Source organism: Polypterus senegalus, chromosome 5 (assembly GCF_016835505.1).
Source record: "Polypterus senegalus isolate Bchr_013 chromosome 5, ASM1683550v1, whole genome shotgun sequence".
NCBI classification, from domain to species: Eukaryota; Metazoa; Chordata; class Cladistia; order Polypteriformes; family Polypteridae; genus Polypterus; species Polypterus senegalus.
In genome coordinates, this window is record NC_053158.1 from 29,400,469 (window position 1) to 29,426,206 (window position 25,738).

A 25,738-nucleotide genomic window follows, 5' to 3' on the forward strand; every position below is an offset into this window, starting at 1 on the left:
TGGACTGTTGAATCAAGGTTCCTTTTAGATCATGTCCATGGCTGGGTGCATTTGCGTCATTTACTTGGGGAAGAGATGGCAGCAGGCAGGCTGATGGAGTCAGTGTGATGCTCTGGGCAGTGTTCTGCTGGGAAACCTTGGGTCCTGGCATTCATGTGGATGTTACTTTAATTTGTACCACCTACTAAAGATTGTTGCACACCGTGTATACACCATCATGGCAATAGTATTCGCTGATCACATTGGTTTCTTTCAGCTGAACATCACGCTCTGCCACAATGCAAAAATTGTTTCGGAATGGTTTGAAGAACATGACAAAAAGTTCAAGGTTAGGACTTGAACTGTAAATTCCCCAGATCTCAATCTGATCGAACATCTGTGGGTTGTTGGATCAAGTCTAATTTATGGAGGCCCGAGGTTACACGACTTAAAGGATTTGCTGCTAATGTTTTCGTGCCAGATGCCACAGGACACCTTCAGAGGTCTTGTGGAGTCCATGCTTCCATGGGTCAGATCTGTTTTGGTGGCACGAGGGGGACCTGCACAATATTAGCCAGTTGGTTTTAATGTTGTGGCTGAGTTGTGTATATCCTGTGAATAGCTTTGTTAAAAAAGAATTAGTCTCAGACAGCAAAATGAGAAATGTCTTTCAGTTTTGAATGCATTTTGTGTGAATAGCAACCTTGTAGAATCTGAAAGCAGTACAAATCCAAGTAAAATGTAAGGAATTACACATAGAAAGTAAAAACGTTAGATATGAATAAACCTAGGAATCATAGTGAACTCATCACTCTCAAGACAATGTAGAGAAGCGATCGAGATGGCAAATGGGGTGTTAGGTTATGTATCATGATATGTTGAGTACAAGTCAAGGAAGGTTATGTTTACGTTAGGCCATTTTTGGTTTCCATATTACAAAATAGTCCAGAGAAAGTCCGGAGAAGAGTGATTAGGCTGATTGAGGTCTAACAGGTATGAGTTATGAGTGACAAGTGAAGGAGTTGGACAATTCAGTTAAGGTAATGGAGATTAAAAGGTGATTTCATTGAAACGTTTAAAATTATGAAAACAATTAATACTGTGGATCCCAACTTTTCCTTCAAAATAAATTTTTCAATAAGAACACACGGACACATTTGCGAACTTGTTGATGGCTGATTTTGAATGTTACAAAGTTTTTTTTCACACAGGATTTGAATACTTTTATGAATGAGACTTTTCAGTTTCTGATTGTTAATAAATGTATAAACGTTTCTGAAAATATGCTTTTACTTCATCATTATTGACATGCATACTGAAAAAATACATTATATGAAGTATGAGAAAATAATGTAGTTTCATGTAAATGGGTAGGTGGGATAGGATGGTACAAGGGTGGAACAGTGTATTAGGGAATGGAGTTCAGAGTTTTTATACAATTCACAGTTTTATGTGCAAAAATTGTTCTTAATCACGATCCCCATTTGTAGAGGTTTTGGATAGAGGAGAGAGACCTATGGTGCTAAATGCTGAAACTATGTATTTCTTAGTGTTATCAACAGGAAACTTACTTAAAAGTACAGAAAATACTTCCCTGGCATTACTTGTACATGAGATATACTTTATCAGAAAACAAAACTTTGAAAATATTGCAGAGAGCTCCTGCTTTTTCCGTAGTTTAGCAGCAGCTAAAACATTCCAGTAAAGGAGGAATGTTTAAATTTGACACAAACACAGACTCTATCACACATGAGAAGTTATCTGTCAGTGAAAAATTGACTGTCCTGCCTTTACATTTTGTATAATAAGGCTTTGTTTTGGAGTACCATCAGGTGGAGATTAATGAAAAATGCCTCAGGGTGTAAGAGGTTTAAAGGTTCTTTTGCCGGAACTCCAGACCAGGGGTGGCTCTGTTACCTGATGCCTTTTGAATGGAACATTGACAGTCAGATCATCTATGATGCCAGTCCCATCATCCACCCTCTAATACCCACCACTTCTTGCCTGGGCCAATTAAAATTAGCCCTGACAACATCTGTAATTTAACTCATATCTGATAAGATGGTCTCATGTTTCTTTTGTTGTTTAAATTAACTATCAGTTCTACAGGGATGACTTTGGTGTCCTAACACTTCATGATCTTCTGTTTTCATTTGTTACAAATATTTAAATATTTTATAATAAACAAACAACAACCCACCCCAAACAAACATAAGAACTTCTGACTTGGCTAATGAAGAACTGCTGCTGTCAATAACAGAATTGCAGGTGGCAGTAAGATGGTGAGACCTGTCCAGATGTACCACAGGTTTACATTTAAAGGGATTAACATCTGAAAACAGCAGGTCCAGCTTGCTGTGTCCACGAAAGGAACATGCTGTTAGAAGTCTGTCAAAACACCAGGGTTCAGAATGACTCACATTTGTTCACAATGAAAGTGAATTATTTCAACAGAATGAGGTAACCCTCTCCTATTCTGCAATGTGGATGAATTCAGACTGCAGCTCAAAGTCTGTATTGCACATTTCAGCTGTAATTGTAATGTGTTCATTCGCATGCTACAAAGTTTTTCTTCACACAGAGAAGCATTGACACATATTTACAAATAAATTACTAAGTAGCGTGATGGCAAGTAGTACTTTAAAGATCTTGAAATCGTGACTTGATGTTATTTCGGAAATATTGGCAAATAAGATCGACAGGCTTGTTGGGCTGAATGGCTTGTTCTCATCACAAATGTTCGAAACCCTGTTTTTCCTTATTATTGGTTAAATATTTATTTAAAAGGTAGTTAAATTTTGAATTGATTACTGCTTCTTAGATTAGAAAACAAAACATCAACTTTACCGCTTCTCAGTCTCTTCTTTAACACTAGAATTACCAGAGCCTACGAAAAAACTCGTAAATCTGTCCCATCTTAAATCGCTTCTTAAAATCGTTCACAGCTCTCCACCAGCATCTTTTGTCATCTAAATGTGCTGATAAAAATCAGGCTGCAAGCAGCTGGCTATTCCATCCCTCCATCGACTTAAAACGTGACAAACTTCTCCCATTTTTGAGCATGACCTCTACACACTACTTGTGACTTTAGGCTTTAGGAAGTAAGTAAATAAATAAAGGTAAATCGTGTCATAAAATGATTTCTTCAAAAGGTCGAATGTTATTTATTTGGCACGGACATGCTCAAAAAATACATGTGTAATGCCACAAAAAGTGCCTGCTGACACTTTAGTATGCAAGCAATGGTATGTTCATTCTTGCTCCGATGTAGAAGGGAGCTGAGTTTACCTCTGTTACAGCGCGTCTATGTGAAAACAGCAGTTTCAGATGCGGGGGTGGGGTGTGTTTGGGCTCGTGAACGTGGCTGAGATAATAAAACTGACTAAAAAAAAAAACCAAAGCTAATCTTTACAAGTATCATAAATTACACCGGCTGTTACAGACTGAAATCAAATATATGTTTTTATTCTAAAATAGTAAGACTAAGAGGAGTTTACTTCTCAAAACGGAGTGGTGCAGGATCGAACTCACAACCTTTTGATTCCCAGTCGGCAGCTGATTCTATTGCGCCATGGAGGCAGTCATAACAACTGCCTGTCATTGTCACATGTTAAGGCGGCTTTTTGTTTCTCCAGTTATATTTTTGAATGAAAGCGCAATTGTTGTGTTAGATTTGTATCTTCTGTGAAAGTATTTCTTGGATACTTCAGGCTTCATACATTATATAGTTTATGCCTACATTTTGTCATCTACTAGTAGAATATAAAAAACGTTTCTGTTTTAACAATGTGTTTACACAGATTACTGTAGAAACCGAACAGACATGAAATGCGTGTGTTCCAAACAATGATCTATTATTTCCACTCTAAAAATCTACTTCACTCCCAGAAAATCAATCAAGGCATGAGCTGGGAGAAGTTTGTGCAAGTTCTAAGTCGGTGGGGGGATGGAATAGCCAGCTGCTTGCAGCCTGATTGTTATCAGCACATTTAGATGACAAAAGACGCTGGTGGAGAGCTGTGAACGATTTTAAGAAGTGAGTTAAGGTGGGGCGGATTTACGAGTTTTTTCGTAGGCTCTGGTAATTCTAGTGTTAAGGTGTAGTAAAAGGAATCAATTATCTGAATGAACTAAAGCTACATTAAAGTCTCTAATGCCACTGATACCAGGTAAGGTATCATCCTGAGAGGATTTTTTAACGTTTGTTCTAGTTTTGAGTTAAATCTTGTGACATTACTGCCCCAATTTAGCATCAGCACAACTCGCTCACATCTTTAAACAGATATCAATAGTGTACATTACTTATTACATGAGTGTGATGGCATGACCAGCTTTCAAATGACTGTATACATTAGGGACATCACCAAGGTGGCAAAGGGTCCTCCTACAGACCTCCAGAAAGAACAACAAATCACACTTGTCTAACACATACTAGTATGGGAAGCCAAGGTTGGGTATAGCACCATAAGGTCCTCTTAAGTATGGTATACCAGTAACACAATGAGCTATGGCAGCAATGCAGAAACGAGAGACTCACGACCCTAGAAAGAACAGTACAATGATAACCTGAGATGCCAGATCAAAACTAGGTTAATAGGCACTCAGTGCTTAGAGACAGAGAGAGTGACCACACAGCACTGGCAAAAGAATCGGTGGCAGTGGAGGGTCCCTTCATATGAAAGAATGGACCAAAGTACCATGTTAGAGGAGAGACAAGTGCTATAGAAATTCTAGAAGGAGGTCTGAGAACCTCTAGAACCCTAGTGGAAAAATGTTCATGAAAATGGACCAAACCGTAATGTCTTTTTAAGAGAGGGGGCAGCTTTAGTGCTATGGAAACTGAGGGCTCAAGGATGCAGGAGGAATTTGGATTTTGAGGCTTACAGGAACATAAATCATAAAATAGTTGCCTTTGAAATGTTAGGTCAAGAAGAAATCTATAAAGCTGCTATGCATTTTATTTTTGTCTTCTCAAAATGTATTGATAATCTTTACAGAAAAAAACTTAATTTCTGCAAACTTTATTGTTTACCAGAATTAATTTTAAATGGATAAATTTACCATTTTTGCTCATCAATCAATAACCCATAATGACAAAGTAAAAGCATATTTTCAGAAATGTTTACAAATGTATTAACAATCAGAAACTGAAATCTTTCATTCATAAAAGTATTCAAATCCTTAATTCAGTACTTTGTAGAAGCCCCTGTGGCAGCAGCTACAGCTTTGAGTACTCTTGGTCTCATAGCTGGAAGTCTCAACAAGCTTTGCACACCTAATTTTCTGTAGTTTATCCCATTCTTTCTGGCAGATCCTCTGAAGGTCCCTTAAACTGGACAGGAAGCATCTGTAAACTGCCATCTTCAGGTCGCTCCACACATGTTGTATGAGGTTTAAGTCTTGGCCACTCAGTAAGAAAATTGTCCCGAAGCCACTCCATCAGTGTCTAGGCTGTATGCTTTGGGTCATTGCAGTGGCGAAATGTAAACAGTCACCCCAGTCTTGGGTTACGTGAACTTTGAAGCAGGATTTTTTCAAGGACATCTGTGTTTGGCTGCCACCACCATGCTTCACTGTGGGGATGGTATTACGCAGGTGATGAGCAGTGCCTGGTCTTCATCAGACATTGTGCTTGGAGTTCTGCCCAAAGAGTTCAAGATTCGTACCATCAGACCAGAGAATCTTTATCCTGTTGGAACAGTCCTGGTGGTTCCAAACTTTTTCCATTTCACAATTATTGAAGCTATTGTTCTCCTGGGAACACTCAAAGCTTTAAACCCTGATCTTTGCCTCTCCACAGTTTGAAGTCTACAGAGAGTTCCTTCTACTCTACGCTTTGATTTTTGATCCTGATGTGCAATGTGAAAAGTGGACCTTCTATGCACAGGTGTGTGTCATTATAAATGATGTTCAATTGATTCAATTTGCCACAGGTAGACTCCAATCAAGTTCTAGAAACATCTCAAGGATATGTAAAGCAAACAGAATGGACCTAACCACAATTGTGAGTGCCATAGCAAAGGGTCTGAATACTTCTATGAAAGAGAACTTCCAGCTCTTTATTTTTTATACATTTGCAGACCTTTCTGATAACATGTTTTCACTTTTTCATTTTGGGTTATTGAGTATAGATTGATAGGCAAAACGGCAAATGACTCCATTTAAAATTAAATATACAAGCACAATATAGTGTGCATAAAGAGAAGGTGTCTGAATATGTTCTGAATCCTCTGTAGCTACAATATTTCCAGATGTCCTCCATTATCTTTTCTCTAACATTTACAGGACAGACTAATATTTCTCATGTCATGCTACTGGTTATTTTTATCTCTTCCTGCTTATTAAGTCATATATGTGATAATTAGAAAAGAAAGCAAACAAATGTTAGTTTATTTTAACTTGTGAAGACTACAAATTAACATTGTTATAAATTAGAATTACAACATTATGTCCTTAAGAAAAGGGCTGAATTTAAAGTTTACAGTTCCTTATTTGAGTTGGATTTCAGCCTCTCTCTGAATTCTTGTTGTGCTACTCACAAAGAAACCTTGAAAAGTTAATAAATGCCTTTACCAAGATGGAAACTAAGGAAAAATGCTATGGCCTATTTTTCTTGTACAATTACCACAAAGGTAAACATGTACGAGAAAGCACTCTGCATCTGATCAACAATGAACCGGTCTCTTGACAAAAGGAAAGGCAAATTATTCAGAACTCATTGGTATTGATTTCAAATACTGTACTACCAGTGAAATCCATTTCCTGAGACACTGATGAATAAAGAGATTAACAAAATGTCACAGCTGAATTTATTACGGGTAGCTCAAAACTTTGATACAGCATGATTTTTTGAATTTATACAGGTAAATATATTATTTATACCTAACTGGATTGGAAAAGACTTGAAATCTCTAGGTAAACTGGATAACACTAACAACCATATAAAAATGCATAAAAAATCTGAAAACAATATTGGAGAAAATATCTTATCCATACATTCTAATCCTCTAGGCAATGCACAGTGGAAAGTTTAAAAAATGGTAAATAAAATGTATATTTTTATATAATGTAAACTATTAAACATTCACCACAGAATGTTATATTCAAACTTTATAATGTGCTGTTGAGACCACATCAGTACGGAATGCAAAAAAGACATAGCAGCTCTAGAAGCTGTCCAAAGAAGAGCAACCAAATACTGTACATCCTGGGATTAGATAAGATATACCTTATTTGTCCCCAAGTGAAAATTAAAACTTTTTTCCTCAGAATTCTACACATAACATCCCATAATGACAATGTGAAAAAAGCTTACTTGAGGTTTTTGCAAATTTATTAAAAATAAAAAAACGGAGAAATCTCATGTACATAAGTATTCACAGCCTTTGCCATGAAGCTCAAAATTGAGCTCAGGTGCATCCTGTTTCCCCGATTTCCCTGTTTCCCTGTTTCCTGATCGTCCTTGAGATGTTTCTGCAGCTTCATTGGAGTCCACCTGTGGTAAATTCAGGTGATTGGACATGATTTGGAAAGGCACACACTTGTCTATATAAGGTCCCACAGTTGACAGTTCATGCCAGAGCACAAACCAAGCATGAAGTCAAAGGAATTGTCTGTAGACCTCAGAGACAGGATTGTCTTGAGGCACAAATCTGGGGAAGGTTGCAGAAAAATTTCTGCTGTTTTGAAGGTCCCAATGAGCACAGTGGCCTCCATCATCCGTAAGTGGAATAAGTTCGAAACCACGAGGACTCCTCCTAGAGCTGGCCGGCCATCTAAACTGAGCGTTCGGGGAGAAGGGCCTTAGTCAGGGAGGTGACCAAGAACCCAATGGTCACTCTGTCAGAGCTCCAGAGGTCCTCCGTGGAGAGAGGAGAACCTCTCAGAAGGACAACCATCTCTGCAGCAATCCACCAATCAGGCCTGTATGGTAGAGTGGCCAGACAGAAGCCACTCCTTAGTAAAAGGCACATGGCAGCCCGCCTGGAGTTTGCCAAAAGGCACCTGAAGGACTCTCAGACCACGAGAAACAAAATTCTCTGGTCTGATGAGACAAAGATAGAACTCTTTGGTGTGAATGCCAGGCGTCACGTTTGGAGGAAACCAGGCACCGCTCATCATCAGGCCAATACCATCCCTACAGTGAAGCATGGTGGTGGCAGCATCATGCTGTGGGGATGTTTTTCAGTGGCAGGAACTGGGAGACTAGTCAGGATAAAGGGAAAGATGACTGCAGCAATGACCAGAGACATCCTGGATGAAAACCTGCTCCAGAGCGCTCTTGAACTCAGACTGGGGCGACGGTTCATCTTTCAGCAGGACAACGACCCTAAGCACACAGCCAAGATATCAAAGGAGTGGCTTCAGGACAACTCTGTGAATGTCCTTGAGTGGCCCAGCCAGAGCCCAGACTTGAATCCGATTGAACATCTCTGGAGAGATCTTAAAATGGCTGTGCACTGACGCTTCCCATCCAACCTGATGGAGCTTGAGAGGTGCTGCAAAGAGGAATGGGCCAAACTGGCCAAGGATAGATGTGCCAAGCTTGTGGCATCATATTCAAAAAGACTTGAGGCTGTAATTGCTGCCAAAGGTGCATCGACAAAGTATTGAGCAAAGGCTGTGAATACTTATGTACATGGGATTTCTCAGTTTTTATTTTTAATAAATTTGCAAAACCTCAAGTAAACTTTTTCACGTTGTCATTATGGGGTGTTGTGTGTAGAATTCTGAGGAAAAAAATGAATTTAATCCATTTTGGAATAAGGCTGTAACATAAAAAATGTGGAAAAAGTGATGCGCTGTGAATACTTTCCGGATGCACTGTATATATTTTATATGTATATATATAAGGCTTGGGAAGTTTAGCATGTTAATTTTTGCGATTTATGTTGCTTGGATAATGTTTTAAAAAATATTGTTGCATCCAGGGCTAGCAACGAACATTATGAAACAATAATACAAAAAAGTTAAGTGTGTACCTAAAAAATTACATACACATCCAGTACCATATTTATATACCACCTTTAAATAGATTATGAAATGAAATTTTCATTTTTAAGTTTTAAAACCATAAAAAATGCATACAAAATCTGAAAACAATACTGGAGGAAATATCTTTACAATCCATTCTAATCCTCTAGGCAACGCACAGTGGAAATTTAAAAAATGGTAAATAAAATGTATATTTTTATATAATGTAAACTATTATAACCACAGAATGTTATACTCAAACTTTATAATGTGCTATTGTGACCACATCAGTACAGAATGCATTTTTGGACATGAGGCTGCAAAAAAGACAGCTGCAGCTGCAGAAGACCAACCAAGTGCATCCTAGGATTAGATAAGATATACCTTATTTGTTCCCAAGGGGAAATTAAAACTTTACAGCATCTCAAGAAAAGAATATATATATATTCTAAATATGGTATATATACCGAATTTATATACTACTTTTAAATAGTTTATTAAATGAAATTTTCATCTAAAGGTTTAAAATTTTGTCGCTCACAACAATATGCCACACATCAATACATAGTACTGGTGTTCATCTTCTTGATTTATACATACTGACATAGGTGCAGGGGTGTGGGGTTTCTGGCAGTCCTAGTGCAATGCTAGAGAAACCTTGCAAAGGTAGAAAGTATGCTCTTTTTTTATTTCATGTTTCTGTAAGAAGATCGAATCAATAGCATAACACATAAGTGCTAAATAAGTTATCTTTGAGTGGCACTAAAACCAAAACAAGTCGTTAGTACCTCTGTATTTAACTTGCTAGTCTACCATGTTGCTTACAGTGATGACTGCACTAATAAAATGACACAATTCTATGAAACAGAACTGTAATGATTATTCCTACCCATGATTCCAGTTTGCAATATGCTTGCTTGTTTATGCAAAGAATGGAACATAACCATCCAAGTAATGCACGGTGTCAGTTTTTAAGCGAGATAGCAGCTATGAAGATCTATTTTATCATGCCAGTGGCAAAGGTGTAGGTAGAGCAGTGTTTTCCAACCACTTTTCTATGGTGGCATGCTTTTGTAACCCAAAAAATCCCAACGTACACCATGAGTCCACCAACCACAAAAACATTAACCGAAGGGGTAAGACAAGGGGTGGAAAGAAAGCAGCTTGGAAATTGCCATTCAGAGACACAGAACTTGTGTAGAGACTAATCATTAAGTCGATGGTGATGAACAGTTGAGGATAGTATTTGAGGAGTTTTAACACAAGTTTTAATGTGTGCCTATTTAAGTGAAGCGTATTCTTTCAATTAAATCAGTCTTTAGTAGTGCATTCAAAGTCAACAGTTGTTTTGATTGTTTTTTACTTTCATGTGTCTGTATCTCATATGCTATTCCAATTTGACAATTAATACATTGGCCTAATTTCCTTACTGCCTTCTTTGCAACTTGCCTTTTCGGAAGGCATTCAAATTCAGGTTGAACTTGCTGAAGTAGATTTTTTTTTAAAGTTCAGGTTTCAGGTCATTGTTTAAAGTTAAATTATGCCATTATTTTTTTTTTTAATTCCTTTGCTTTGATTGAGGGGACTGTGTATTGGTGTGTTGGTGCTGATGATTGTGCACTTTAAAACTGCAAATAAACCGGATGTGGTGTTGAACCTGTGTCCTGCCTGTGTGTGTCCAGGTTAGGGAAGCTGTATGCGCCCTGCTGCCTCACAGCATCAATCAATAAATTCCCAACCAATAGATTTCAACCAATGCATCGAACCCTCCCACCAACCAAGCAAACGCGAGCTATAGGCTGAAAACCTAGTTATACCACTCTTCTGATTTTTCGTATGCTCTCACATATTACTTCACAAAACAGCAGAAAATATAAGTGATACATCAGCATTCATAGTAGATTCACCTGATCAGAACAAGTCCAAGCACAATATTTTACGATGCATCAGTCATGAGATATCCTCCAAATAGGAGGAGCCACGAGGCGACCTTTGGCAGGTACCACCTCACATTTCCATGTCATTAGCTCTGTCTTCAATAGGTCACACATTCGCAAACTTTATTCCATTGGATTGTAGCAGCTGTGATGTCTCTAACAATATGTAGATGTCCATATATATACTGTATATATATATATATATATATACACTAGGGGGTTTTGCCCTCTGCTCGCTTTGCTCACCCAAACTTTAGACAGGCACAGTTCACATGTCTGGGAATGCCTCAGAGGTGAAAAAAAAACTGCCCTGGCATTACTTGTACATGAGATATACTATATCAGAAAACAAAAATGTGAAAATATTACTGTGAGCTCCTGTTTTTTCTGTAGTTTTGCAGCAGCTTCTAAGTAAAGGAATGTTTAAGTTTGACACAAACACAGACTCTTTAACATATGAGACGTTATCTGTCAGGCACCTCTTCCTGCCTGGGCCAATAAAAACTGGTCCTGACACCATCTTTGAACAGTCTGCAATTCAATTCATATTTGAGAAGATGGTCTCATGTTTCTTTAGTTGTTTAAATTAACCATCAAATATACAGGGATGACTTTGGTGCCCCAACACTTTATGATCTTCTGTTTTAATTTGTTACAATATATAAATATTATAATAAACAAACAAAAGCCCACCCCAAAGCATAATGAAGAACTGCTGCTGTCAATAACAGAATTGCAGGAGGCAGTAAGATGCTGAGACCTGTCCAGATTGTAGCAGTGCCACTATCAGTTAAAACTGCATCTCCCAGGAGTCCCTGCAGGGGCTTTTGGGGTCAAAGGTGGCCATGGGGTTTAAAAGGAGGGCAGGTGTTCAAGGGAAGAAAAGGTGGGTTTTTTTTTTGCTATTGTATTTTGTTTTCTGTTTACCTGTTGATTAAGCCAAATTTAGTCTTTGTGTCCTGGATTGTCTTCTGATCAGAACCTTCTTTTAATTCCACACTCTAGACTCAAGCGTAGAGGTGACCGTACTTTCTCGGTAATTGGGCCTCGTCTTTGGAATGATCTGCCTATTGAAATCAGAATGGCTCCTAGTCTGATTATTTTTAAATCTATTTTAAAAACACATCTGTTTTCTCTGGCTTACTAGGCTTTATTTTGCCTACCTAGATGTGTGTATGTGTAGATATATGTATATGTATAGATATATTTATACAAATTATTTTTATGTGTTTCTGCTGTGCTTCTTTTGGCTAAATCGTATATTTCTATTTTATGTTGATGTTTCTAAATGTACAGCACTTTGGTCAGTCGTGTGGCTGTTGTAAATGTGCTATATAAATAAACTAAACCTAAACCTAAACCTAAACCTAAACCTGTCTACCTGTGTGCTGAGAACTGATATTGGATTCATTGGTTTCTCCACAAGAAAAGGAGCTCTCCTGAACCATCCAACCGTCTTCATCCTTACAGTGTCTACCGGTAGGACTGTTTTTTCATTCCCTTTCAGCGTGCAGATCTCTGGATTCACTATCGTCATCTTTCATTGCATCTGGTGTTGTTTCCATGGACTTTGCTGTGTGGAGTTGTTTGTGTTTAGATGTTTAATGTAATATCACCGTAGGCGTACAGGGATGGTATTATTGTTTTCATTTATATTATTTAATTTCATTATATTCTTTAACGGCGGCACAGTGGTACGGTGGTAGCGCTGCTGCCTCGCAGTTAGGAGACCTGGGTTCGCTTCCCGGGTCCTTCCTTCGTGGAGTTTGCATGTTCTCCCCATATCTGCGTGGGTTTCCTCCCACAATCCAAAGACATGCAGGTTAGGTGGATTGGCGATTCTAAATTGGGCTGGGTGTGTTTGTGTGTGTCCTGCAGTGGGTTGGCACCCTGCCCAGGATTGGTTCCTGCCTTGTGCCCTGTGTTGGCTGGGATTGGCTCCAGCAGACCCCCGTGACCCTGTATTTGGATTCAGCGGGTTAGAAAATGGATGGCTGGATATTCTTTAACTGTTGTTAGTTCCCAGTGTACTTTATTTTGTCTCTGTTTTTGAGTGTGTGCGTGTCGGGCCAAGGCTGGGAGTGTCCCTGGGATCTCCTCTACAAAAATAAATAAATTACCGTCATATTGACAATATGAATCTTAGTGGCACCTGACCACTACAAGATGTACCACAGGTTTACATTTAAAGACATTAACATCTAAATACAGCTGGTCCAGCTTGCTGTGTCCACAAGAGGAACATGCCGTTAGAAGTCTGCTCCATTCAAAGTTATCTGGTTGAAGACACCAGGATTCAGAATGGCTCACATCTGTTCACAATTAAAGTGAATTATTTCAACAGAATGATGTATCCCTCTCCTATTCGGCAATGTAGATGAATTTAGACTGCAATTCAAAGTGTGGATTACACATTTCAACTGTAATTGTAATGTGTTCATTTTTTAGTATATTTTATTGGCATATGTCTCCAGACTTCTGCGGTGGTCTGGCGCCCTGCCCAGGGTTTGTTTCCTGCCTTCCGCCCTGTGTTGGCTGGGATTGGCTCCAGCAGACCCCCGTGACCCTGTAGTTAGGATATAGCGGGTTGGATAATACATGGATGGATGTCTCCAGACTCCCTCTTGCTTTTTCCACTCTGTCTAATTGTAACCCATCTGGGAATTTTAGTCACATGATATTGTAAAATTGCAATAAAAACAAATTTTATTTATGCTACTAGTACCTGAAATTACATTCTGTTATCACTGTTGTTTTTGAAAATGCAATAAAAATAGCATGAAGCTATGGGAAGTGATGGTTAGCGAGCAGCAGTATGGTTTCATGCCAGGAAACAGCACTATAGATGTAATGTTTGCTCTGAGGGTATTGATGAAGTATAGAGAAGGCCAGAAGGAGTTGCATTGTGTCTTTGTGGACCTGGAGAAAGCATATGACAGGGTGCCTCGAGAGGAGCTGTGGTATTGTATGAGGAAGTTGGGAGTGGCAGAGAAGTACGTAAGAGCTGTACAGGATATGTAAGAGGGAAGTGTGACCGTGGTGAGGTATGCGGTAGGAGTGACGGATGCATTAAAGTAGAGGTGGGATTACGTCAGGGATCGGCTCTGAGCCCTTTCTTGTTTGCAATGGTGATGGACAGGTTGACAGACAAGATTAGACAGAAGTCCCCATGGACTCTGATGTTTGCTGATGACATTGTGGTCTGTAGCGATAGTAGGGAGCAGGTTGAGGAGACCCTGGAGATATGCTCTAGAGAGATAAGGAATGAAGGTCAGTAGGGACAAGACAAAATACATGTGTGTGAATAAGAGGGAGGTCAGTGGAATGGTGAGGACGCAGGGAGTAGAGTTGGCGAAAGTGGATGAGTTTAAATACTTAGTATCAACAGTACAGAGTAATGGGGATTGTGGAAGAGAGTTGAAGAAAAGAGTGCAGCCATAGTGGAATGGGTGGAGAAGAGTGTCAGGGGTAATTTGTGACAGACGGGTATCAGCAAGAGTCAAAGGGAAGGTCTACAGGACGGTAGTGAGACCAGCTATTTTATATGGTTTGGAGATGGTGATACTGACTAGAAAGCAGGAGACAGAGCAGGAGGTGGCAGAGTTAAATATGCTAAGATTTGCATTGGGTGTGACAAGAATGGACAGGATTAGAAATGAGGACATTAGAGGGTCGGCTCAAGTTGGACGGTTGGGAGATAAAGTCAGAGAGAGAGGTGAGATTGTGTTGGCTTGGACATGTACAGAGGAGAGATGCTGGGTATATTGGGAGAAGGATGTTAAATATAGAACTGCCAGGGAAGAGAAAAGAGGAAGGTCTAAGAGGAGTATTATGGATGTGGTGAGAGAAGACATGCAAGTGATGGGTGTAACAGGGCAAGATGCAGATGACAGGAAGATATGGAAGAAGATGATCTGTTGTGGTAACCCGTAACGGCAGCAGCCGAAAGAAGAAGAAGAAAACATACTGTAAGATTATTTTTTTTTTTTGGCCACCACTACAAACAACATGGGTAAGTAACATATAAAAAATGTAATTTTTGGGTGGAGTATTCCTTTAAAGACTCAGACATGATTCTCTTAATTGTAATTCTGTCTCCTGGTTTTACATTTTAACATAAAGCAGGCCTTAGAAGCTGAGGAGTCAGGCTTGGATTCATTTATTGGGATGAACTTTCATATTATACTGTTTAAGCATTAATACCAAATTAAATATAGAAGTAGTATCGAGTCACAGATATACTAATCTTTACTTCAGATTCTTAATCAAGTTTAGTAACATTTTTAACCTAAATTAAGTATTTAACAGGTTACATTTAATATTCATATGATTGTGGAAACAAAAACTTCACTATCTGTCCTTTGTGGATTGCATAGGTTTGCTTTAAAGTGTGGAAGGTCATGTTGAACCTCATGATAATAATATAGTTTTAATTATCACTTGTGTCTCTTGTTAATGAAACCATTTCAGATAATTATTTGATTACAACAATCTGATAGGAATCTTATCAATACATGTCTATTAAAAAGAGCACAGCTTCAAGATTTATTGACATAATGAGAAAATCAATATTACTGTGAAAAAGACTTTTGGTGAAGAAGCTCCTCTCAAAAGTGTAAAAAGTAAAAAATTGTTTAGCAGCACATTTAAAAGATAACCAAACCGTCTCTATAAATAGAATGGCAAAAATGTGAACAATGAATGTATGGACAGAAAGTATTTAGCAGTATAAGAAAGCTTTCCATAATGTGCTCTTTATAATTACACATTTCTCTGATGAAATATTAATTCTGTTGTTTTATTTAGAATAATATCCATCCCAAAAAATAAAAACATAAAATATGCCTGAAACAGTTCCATTAAATATTAGAATGAGTTGGGAGTTTGTTATGGGTTTGCGACATTAGTAGTAGTAGTAGTAATATTGTCACACGTACTGGTAAAGTAAGAGACTGATTTGTCAGCTTCCACAGCTAGCAATGTCCACAATATACAGTATCTCCTCATATTCATATTCCCAATATTTGCATTACGACAGATGTCAAACACAAGCTACAAGATCAAGATTTTTTTTTTAATGTTGCAAATATTGGAAATGTGATAGACCCCACACATAATGACAGATTTCTTCAGTTTATAGTCCTCAGCCTGTCTTCAGTTATTGCAGCACACACACACTAGAACAAGGTTCTCCAACTCTGAGATAGAAAGTGACTGACAGGGAGGTCAGTGGCCGGTTTTAAATGTTCACCGCATCAACCATTGGGCTTCAGACACGTTACGCGGTGAACCTGCCATCTTGCAGCTGCACCGGTGGGAGACACCAATCCCTGCCTGCATTAACAGAGTTTTGGTGCACAGTCCCGTTGGGGGATTCTCAGGGTCTCCAAAATATCACAGGTGTTCTTAGAAAAAAGAAAATCGACAGTTTTGGAGCACCAACAAGCTATGTAATTAAATATCGACAACAATAACTGGCTTCAGATTAAGTAATGGGTTGGAGTGAAATTGATTAGAATTCATTGGCTCTGATTTAGCAGGTCATCTTTTGGCTCACTTCACATCTCATTTCTGTTTGGGTGCCATTCAAGGGAAAAAATGATGGAATTCAAAGGTCTAAATCTTATAAAAACCAAGTCAATGAAAATTAAGGAAAAATAAGTTAATTAGTATCATAAACTGATCACTAATTAAGGAAGAGTTAAAATGAAAACCTGCAGCCACAAGTAGCACTCCAGGATCAGACTTGGAGACCACTGCACTATAAGAGTAATTTAAAACAGAACATTACACAATTTAGGTTTGCACTCATGATTCAAAGAGTGTCAGAAGTTAGGATCTCACAGGATTTCTTACAAATAAAACCATACATGGTGAACAATAGTCAAATGCAATTTTACTGTGATAGTCTGTACGTTATTTTGTAATGAGAATCCCCCCAAAAAATTTGGATGACTGAGGTGACACGGTCAGCAGGGCTTTTTCATCTCGCAGCAAGTTAGAGGTCAGCTTGAACTATTGTCACTGCTACTATGGATTTGTATACCCAGAACGATATTAGTGCTTGGGCCTTCTAAATAAGAATGCACTATGTTACAGGCTAGAAGCAAAAGATGCTGGTTAAAAATTGTGATTTAAATTTCCTTATTCTTATTTATTTCAGAAGATCTTCCTTCTTCCATTTGCCATTGGGTATCTTGGTCCATTCCTAATGCTACAAGATTTTAAGTCGTAAATATATGAATGTTTAATATTTTTGATTTGAACTTGGGATGGCTTTAACTGGACTGAGTGTATATCTCTGGGAGGTTAATATTAATCATTTCATACTTCACATTACAGAAAAATCTGGGAAGATAATCATTTAAGACCTGTCTGAAATTGGGATTGTGATTGTCCGAAGGGATGAATCTAGTACAGTGGTTCCCAAACTCGCTCCTGGGGACCCACTGTGGCTACAGGTTTTTGTTAAAACCAGATTCACGGTCGGTGACAATATATCAATAACAACTGATCTCATTTAATTATCTGGTCTTTTTACTCTTCTCTTATTCTGCATTCAGAAAATTGCAACAATATGTTTTTTTAACTTTATAAGACATTTAGAAATATTTCTGTTTTTTTTCTAAAGCTATAAATGTTTAACTCTCTTTTGTTGTTTTCCAATTATTTTCCCCTATTCCTGTGTAGTTTGCTCGCTTCATTTAACCCTAATAGTGACAATTAACAACCAGCATAGCAGAAACCCAAGATAATGAAAGCAGCAACAACTTCATTGTCAGACCCACTAATAAGTAAATAATCAATTAACACTAGAATTACCAGTCTACGAAAAAACTCATAGATCTGGCCCACCTTAAATCTGTTCGCGCCTCTCCGCCAGCGTCTTTTGTCATCTAAATGTGCCAATAAAGACAAGCTGCAAGCAGCTGGCTATTCCATCCCCCACCGACTTAGAGCGTGCACAAACTTCTCCCAGCTCAGGCCTTGATTATCTGGGAGTGAAGTAGAGTTTTAGAGTGGAAACAATAGATTGTTATTTGAAACACACGCATTTCATGTGTGTTCCGTTTCTACAGTAATCCGTATTTTATCCGTGTTTATTTTTAAAACAGAAATGTTTTTCATATTTTAGTAGTAAATGGCAAAATGTACACATAAACTATATAATGTATGAAGCCTGAAGTCAAAAAATCAAGTAAACACTTTCACAAAAGGTTCAAGGAAACCACAACAGCTTCTGTGGCATAGCGGTAAGATTGGCTGACCTGTTAACAAGGGTCCATGGTTCGATCCAGACTGCCCCAGGGATCTGACGCTGTTAGTTTTATTTGAAACTGGGAATAACTGAGATGTGAGTAGTGTTTTGAGACAATGGAACTGGACATTCTCTGATCTGGAGGGATAAAAGCTGCCTTCTTCATATCTCACCGTCACTTGATTTTTTTTTATCAGTTTTATTGTGTGTTCCTGCTCACACTGAATTAGTATGCACTATAATGTCTATGATGTCAAAAAAAAACAGAGACATAGGTATATATGATATTTGGAATTATTCATTTTATGACCTGTATAGTACATTTCGGAAAACTTTGTGGCACGGATGCAACATTATTCATATTCATTCACATAACATCTTGCAGTTTGTAATCAGCGACCGCGTGTTTTTTTTTTTCACGATCTTGCCATTTCCCACATGTTGCTGTATGCTGTTTCTTTTGTACTCCAGGACATGCAGAGAAAAGATTAGTACAGAGAAGTAACTTCAGCACTATATGCAATCATCAGATCCAAATGTTAACAGTTCACACATGCAAGGATCGTCCTCCCTTTATTTACAACGTGTGTACATGTTACAATGTACACACTTCTCTCTATGCTGTGGTTTCTATTACACACCTGAAAGAAAGAGACAATATATGTGAAAATATCATCGCACTAATGCAATATTATTTGAAATGAACAGTATCAGATCGGGTGTGAATTTATGCTGGTGCTGTTACATGCGAGCTATAGCGTGTCGTTATGTGATCCAGATAAATAACAGTCGAGCTATAGCACGTCTTTATGTGAAAACAGCAGTGTCAGATGTTTGGGTAGGATCGTGAACGCGACTGAGAGAATGAAACTAAATTTAAAAAAAAAAAAACTAACCTTTACAAGTATCATACATTTACACCAGCTGTTACAGACTGACTGAAATCAAATGTATGTTTTTTTTCTAAACTAGTAAGAATAAAAGCAGCTCACTTCTCAAAGCGGGCTCGTCGAGGATCAAACCCGTGAAGTTTTGAATACCAGTCAACAGCAGATTCCATTGCGCCACCAAAGCGGTCATAGTAAATGCATGTCAATGTCGCACTCTAACGCGGGTTGTTTTTCTGCAGTTATATTCTTGAATAAAAGCGCACTTGTTCTGTTATATTTGTACCTTTTGTGAAAGTGTTTATTTGATATTTGGAAATCAGGCTTAACACATTATACTCTTCATGTCTACATTTTGTCAATTATTACTAAAACATGAAAAACATTTCTGTTTTAACGATGTGTTTACTGTACATAGATTGTTGTAGACACGGAACACACATGAAATGCATGTGTTCCAAATAACGATATAGTATTTATAAAAGGTGTAATTTTGCTTGACTTCTCACTCTATAAAACTCCAAACAACTGACACGCAGGTAAACAGACTTGAGCTGAGAAAACTATGCGCCCGTGGGGGATGTGATAGCAGACTGCTTGCTGTTTGCTGCTTATCAACACATTTAAAGGACAAAAGATGCTGACGGAGAGGTGAGAAGCGATTTAAGGTGGGACAGATCTTCGAGTTGTTTTGTAGGCTCTGGTAATTCTAGTGTTAAATAACCAGACACCAGGAAAAGCAGAATGAAAAATAGGTTGAAAATACAGTTAATGACTTAAAAAAAAAACCTTCATATTCCCCATATAACTGCTTATTACATTTTAATTAAAATTTACCAAACTTAGTTTGTAATTTCTACATTGACTCCAAAACACAGAAACTGGGAAATAATGGCTCACTTAATTAGGCTAAGAGTCCAATGGAAAACGGATGTTTTTTGGAACAAAAACATGCAGCCACAGTGGGTCCCCAGGACCGAGTTTGTGAAGCACTGTGATGGCATATTATTATCCTGTAATAAGAACCTATCAAAAAAAGCTAAACACTTTCTACTAGTGTAAATTAGTTAATAAAAAAAATTACTGATGTTATTTTTGATATCACCATGCTCAATTTCAGTTTGTCAAAATGAAAACTCATAACATGCAACAAAACACAAAGTTCCAATGATGGTCACTGAAATATGATTTGGTTCGCACATGCGAATATGAGCAGACACCTACGAGACCTGCTCCTAGTTAATCAGATTTTTCACGAACCTAGATATTAACACAAAACTATACTATGATTATATTAAACTATGATCAACTGGCAATGGAGAAGAGAAAACCAAAGTACCAATTTACACAGAATACATCTGCACTCGGTAATCAGAAATTCAATTTCTCTGACAATTCATCGCAACAAAATCAAATGCTGAAGGCAGTAGCAAAACAGAATGAAGTTCTGATGATAATGACTCATCCACTCTAGGATTTGTGAGGTGTGACAATTTAATTCCCAAAATGAACTTGTAGAAAAAATGTGTGTGTATTTGTGCGCTAGCAGCTACGGTCACATCTTCTCCTAATCTCCTTCCACAGCCATGCATTTAGTTAGACATTGCCATTGCTGGAAACATACTTGGAACTCTATTTTTGGTATACCCTTGAGTTCCTTTGTTAAATTATGCTGGATATCACAAATGTCTGAAAATTGTTGTACTTTCATTGAGGTTTTGGGAAACATCACAAGGGGCTTTTCGAATGTCTGGTGAATTTGGTGGATGATTCAAATGATTTCTTAGATAGGATGTTGCAGACATTGAGTAAATCATGGCTTGGTGTCATTGTCATGATGGGTGACCCATTTCTGGTGTTGTTGTTCACATCTTCTCTCCCATCCTTAAACCTCTTATGCCACACAAAGACCCCTGACTTTTTCATAGCATCCTCATTATCTGCCACTTTCAATAAGTCATTGAAGCCTGGGCGACACTACTTGGCTGTCCTGGGAATTAAATTGTCACACTTCATATGACACTTTTTAACTTTTATTTCTAATTTTATTTAAAGTCTTTCAGAGTGGCACATGCAATGTCATTTTTTTTCTAAACCCTGTTTTCTCATTCTTACATGTACACTTTTTCAAAAAATGTATCCTTGTTTTAGTTAGGACACCGTTAGGTATTCGCACCTGTCGCTCAAAAAGTCATACAAATTTGAAAAATCTGAAAATATATAAACACATACAAGCAGGCATTTCCAAGCTGACTTAATCCAATTCAAGTTTGTAAACTGCACACACACACACACACACACACAAATGGTCGGGCTCCGGGTTCAAAACCTGGAGGCTAGATCTGACTAGCAAGTCAGCTAACAAGCAAGTTTTATTATTGTAATAGTTTGATAGCTTTAGTATGTCATAGTTTTACTATTGTACCACTAAATAAATAAATAAATATCATACACAAATACATTTTTAACATTCAAAATGACACAATGTGTCATGTTTTTAATCATGTTGTTCAGACCTCATGTTTTCATATCTGTAATTTTGGTATTCAGTTTGCTTTGTTATGTGGTAGTCCTTTTATTTTTTTTTCTAATTTTTGAAATTTCTGTTCTCGCCTTTATTTTACAAAAGGTTCTTATCAACTGTTTAAATGAAAACAATCTATATCTTGAAATTCATCTGAACATCATTTTATAATAGCTAAGGATGTATGGCACTTTAGACACACACAGGTTAAGAGGCCTGCTCAGAATCACACATTGGTGTGTTCAGGGATGGAATACAAACAAAGATCCATTACCTTCCTGAAAACGCCTTTCCAGACAAGAACTGTGAAAAGCAGGATTGTATCCCATCAGTAACAGGCCCTAGACATGTAATTATCTGAAGGCAGCAGGCTTAAAACAATTAAATTACAGGTAAAAAAAATAGGTCAACAAATGCTTAACACCATTGTAGTGAGTTCCAGGAAAATGGAGTTTGGAGGAATCAGAAAATGACCTGCTAAGGAGGAAGAAGACAGAAAGGCACGACGGGTGTATTTTGTTTCAAAATAATAACTACCCCCAATCCTTAGGAACAGAGCTAAAAATTTTAAAAGTTGTGATTGTTATCTTTAATTGGCAAAATTAGAAAAAAAAAATTTTTTAATCTAAAAATCTAAGTGGAATTTGTAGATGACTGTGGAAAAAGGGGAACTGACATAGTTAGATAAAGCCTATAATATTAAAATCTCAGACTTCTGTTCCACTCATTTCTTAATAAATCTGAATATGTTTAAAAGTATATTAGGTATTAATAGTGTAAAAATACACAGAGGATATGAACTGCAGAGAATATTTAACAGCTCATCCATTTTCTTTTATATTTTGGCACCTTCAGTAGTTCCCCTTTCCAATGTGTTCATATGATTTACATGTAGTGGATTTGTAAGAACAATATACTGAATGCGATAGGCAAATATGTGATGGAGGGTGCTCTGTTATTGTGACAGGCATGAGAAACAAAGCATATACAGTTTTTTTTTTTTTGGGTGCCATGGTGGCACAGTGGGTAGTGTATCACATCACCACTCCAGGGGCATTAGTTGTATCCCAGTAAAAAAAAGTCAAAGGAAATTGTTCATTATGTATGTGTAAATGCATTATTTGTAAAAATAATAATAAAAATGTGCCTTCACTACAGATTTTCAATGGAAACAGATTTGTTCCAAGTTTGATCTTTTTTCCAATATACTGTATTTTAATTTATTTAGGTGAATGAAACAGATGCAGTAGTCTGAGATAAACATCCCCTACCACTACAGACATACCCTTGTGTAAGCTGTACAGCGACACAGCCATTGCATTATATATATATATATATATATATATATATATATATATATATATATATATATATATAAAGCTAAAACTTTTAAACTAAAAAGAAAATACACAACTGCCTCCCTCAATTCAGCAATTTCAAATTTAATCTTTCAAATTCCTAGTTTAGATTGGCAATATCAATCCACCTCAAATTGAAATGCCCTGCTGTCAGAAAACAGGGCAATCAAAAAGCATGCCAATAGTCCAAACAGCCATAGACTCTCATTTTTTGAGGTCTTATAATTTAAAATAAACTCAGTATAAAGACAGAAAATGGTGTTTCCATTTAACCTAAATCTTCACATTTATAAAAACATGTAAATGATTTCATGATAATAGCATGGATTCCTATGGAATATAAAGTGCATAATAAAGTAAAACACTATATGTAGAAATAAAATCCCACTCTATCTCTCTCTCCAGTATATATATATATATATATATATATATATATATATATATATTAGACAGAGAGAGTGGGATAAACAAATAAACAAACTGTATACATATGTATATATATATGCATATGCATTTCAAAAATCCTATAAACATACAAATAGTTTATATATGTTTACTATATACTGTATAGAAACACAAATTTGCACACAAATAGAAAATGCATGTTTATTTTTATTACACATTCATAGAGTTAGTAGGTTTATGTTGTATATGCACAGTTGCACAAATATTATATGCAGTAAATATGTAAACTAGCACCAAATGCAACACACACATACAGTATATTACACACCTATAAATAGTGTGTATATATATAAAATATGTGCAAATGTATGTAAAAAAGCGCCCATGATTTGTCTTATAATACAGCTATATACAAAGGTGCGTACATATTTCTGAGATACACAAGTATGTTTGTTGTATGTACAAGTCAAGAACCTGTTGCTGTTCACAATGTTCCACTTTAAAATACAATTAAAGCAAAGCCCACTTTGCAGTACTCAGCATCAACACCACGTATGATCTCTGCTTTCTGTGTTTATGTTGAGATCTGAATATTTTCTAGTTTCTGTATGAGATTTACTTAGCCACGTGATGAACACAGTCCAGCGTTAACAGCTCCATTTCAGATATCATGAATAATATCGGCCATTGTGTCAGCATTTAAATGAACGGCAGGGGTGCATTCATGTTTAAATATATGTATGTACGCACAGATATACATTCATAGACAGCCAGAAAGCGCAGGAGCTGGTGATTTATTTCTATTTAGAAAAGTAGATACACTAATCTTACCTTGGTCAAAAATAAAGGATTCTCTTTCTTGTAGGTTTAATCATTCCTCCTTTAACTAAGCCCACGTTCTCCTGGTAACCTCTTTTGTTACTATTGAGTAGATTTTAAAATTGACTCCTTTTCAGATCCAGTAATTTAAACTTTAAGAATAAGTTACCATATGGTATACAATGCAAGGATAGACCCACTCAATGGCTGGCGACAGGGTAGCCTGTCATTAGATCGATTTGCTAAACAAACTGAAACTTGGGTGGGGATGTTAAACAGTAACTAGCCTCAATAAAAAAAAAAAAAGAAAGCTATGTCAACTCTTATCTTGTGCAAGCGTCTTAAATCAAGTCAGCTCTGAGCAGCTGTCCCACCTTACCCAGACATAATTTTTGACTTAATACAAGAGAATAATCATTCTTAGAAAGAAGTTGTGTTTTTATTTTTTTAGACTTTTATTTATTTTACTATTGTTTCGTTTTTCTCTGTTCTAATCCATAGTTCACTCATTCTGCTGTCTGTTTATAATATGCAGGCTGAAATGAAATTATATTTTGTCATACAGGAATAAGGCCACATGTACTATTATATTAAAGTTCTCTGTATGAGCCCAGTCTGCGTGGGTTTCCTCCGGGCGCTCCGGTTTCCTCTCACAGTCCAAAGACATGCAGGTTAGGTGCATTGGCAATTCTAAATTGTTCCTAGTGTGTGCTTGGTGGTGTGTGTGTGTGTGTGTGCCCTGCGTTGGGCCATGCCCAGGGTTTTTTTCCTGCCTTGCGCCCTGTGTTGGCTGGGATTGGCTCCGGCAGACCCCCGTGACCCTGTAGTTAGGATATAGTGGGTTGGATAATGGATGGATGGATGTATGAGCCCATCTACTTATCCATCGTTAAAGCCGGCTTCCTCATGTTCTTTGTCTGGAGGTACAGAGCCTGTACTAGAAATGTCAGACACAAAACATTTGAATCATTAACACACACACACACTCTCACAATGAAACAATTAAAAGTCACAAATTAAATCAATTATTAAATCTTTTGAACATCAGAACCTTTTATACGGATCCAGGAACTATAGTCCCAAAGCAGGAACACTGCTGAATGAGACATGGATTTATGACAGACCACACTCACAATGGCCTTGAGCATGGGAAAGGCGCTATATAGATATAATATATTATTATTATTATTATTATTATTATTATCAATGGACAAGCTAACCTAAATATTAATTTTCTGAAAAACCGATCTGTCAGCTGCTGGGATTTGGGAAGTTATGACTTATCTGAAAAGCATCAGGCTCAAGGAGGAACCATCGCTGAATTGAAAGTGTGTTCATTACCGGCTATATTCACACGAGGCTAATTTGAAGCCACTTGTTAATGTAACATATGCATCTTGGAGATTTGCAAGTTAAATGGTGTATCCAAACAAAAGCCTTGAGGACATGGGGGCACAAGTGCACTTCAACCAGACAACAAACACTAGTTCTCCATAGCTGTGAAGTGTTAATATTAACCACTAGTCCAACAGGCCATGCCTTCCTTGCATTATTATCTATTTTTATCTGTTTTTTAAGCATACAGCCTCTAATAAATA

The 25,738-nt window shown here is 37.3% G+C and overlaps 1 protein-coding gene across 2 annotated transcripts in view; it reads right to left on the bottom strand.

The window, feature by feature from the left end:
- The window catches only part of hnf4g (hepatocyte nuclear factor 4, gamma), a 162,048-nt gene extending 137,697 nt beyond the window's left edge, over positions 1-24,351 (bottom strand). For both annotated transcript variants that reach the window (XM_039754410.1, XM_039754411.1), the window contains exon 1: positions 24,153-24,351. The gene's annotated coding sequence lies outside the window, so the exon portion shown is untranslated. The remainder of the gene's footprint in view (positions 1-24,152) is intronic.
- Positions 24,352-25,738: the final 1,387 nt, after the last annotated feature.